Source organism: Trypanosoma cruzi (genome assembly GCF_000209065.1).
Source record: "Trypanosoma cruzi strain CL Brener chromosome Unknown tcruzi_1047053436791, whole genome shotgun sequence".
NCBI lineage: Eukaryota > Euglenozoa > Kinetoplastea > Trypanosomatida > Trypanosomatidae > Trypanosoma > Trypanosoma cruzi.
In genome coordinates this window covers 1-864 of record NW_897662.1, presented here as the reverse complement: position 1 = coordinate 864, position 864 = coordinate 1, and the positions used below count along the sequence as shown (strand labels likewise).

The window sequence follows — 864 nt, the reverse complement described above, 5'->3', positions numbered from 1 at the left end:
CCTCGTTAGTACGGCGATCAGTGATGGCGCTGGAACCCGGGGTGCCGTACCCTTCCCACTATTTTTTTTTTTTTCCGCCACCGCGCGCCGCCAGTCGCTTCTTCACCGCGCCGGGGCGGGCGGTGGGTGGGCTCTCCGAGCGCGCGGGCGCCGCAGCAAAAAAGAAAAATTACTGACGCAGTTTCCGCGCCACATGTGGGGAAGCGAGGCGTCCGGAGGCTTCATGGCAAAATCCGGAAAAGGGCCTGCGGAGCTTCATTTTTAAATTTGTTCTTGCCTTTTTTCCTACCGTTTTTTTTTCTATTTTCATCATCTCCCGCGGCTCTTCCGTGGCTTGCCTGTCGCCGGCGGGCGGGCGGCTGCGCATCGCGTGGCGCGTCGCCGGGTACGACCATACTTGGCCGAGTGCACCACATCCACGCACTCCGAGGAAGGGCGCTAGATGCTTATTTTCCTTCTCGCGAAGACCGCAAGACCCTGGCACTAGGTTGAGGTGGCCGGCATCATCAGGTAGAAAAATCATTATAATTGTTTTTGCTTTCGCGATGCCGCCTGTCGCTTCTTCACCGGGCCGGGGCGGGCGGTGGGTGGGCTCTCCGAGCGCGCGGGCGCCGCACCAAAAAAAAAAAATTACTGACGCAGTTTCCGCGCCACATGTGGGGAAGCGAGGCGTCCGGAGGCTTCATGGCAAAATCCGGAAAAGGGCCTGCGGAGCTTCATTTTTAAATTTGTTCTTGCCTTTTTTCCTACCGTTTTTTTTTCTATTTTCATCATCTCCCGCGGCTCTTCCGTGGCTTGCCTGTCGCCGGCGGGCGGGCGGCTGCGCATCGCGTGGCGCGTCGCCGGGTACGACCATACTTGGCC

General features: G+C 58.6%; 1 non-coding gene across 1 annotated transcript; it reads right to left on the bottom strand.

Moving 5' to 3' along the window:
• On the bottom strand, positions 1-44 carry Tc00.1047053436791.10 (the record flags this gene model as incomplete). The annotated part of the gene is made up of 1 exon (XR_008254399.1): positions 1-44. It is a non-coding gene; the product is annotated as a 5S ribosomal RNA (M5), 3' partial (ribosomal RNA).
• Between the last annotated feature and the right edge of the window lie 820 nt (positions 45-864).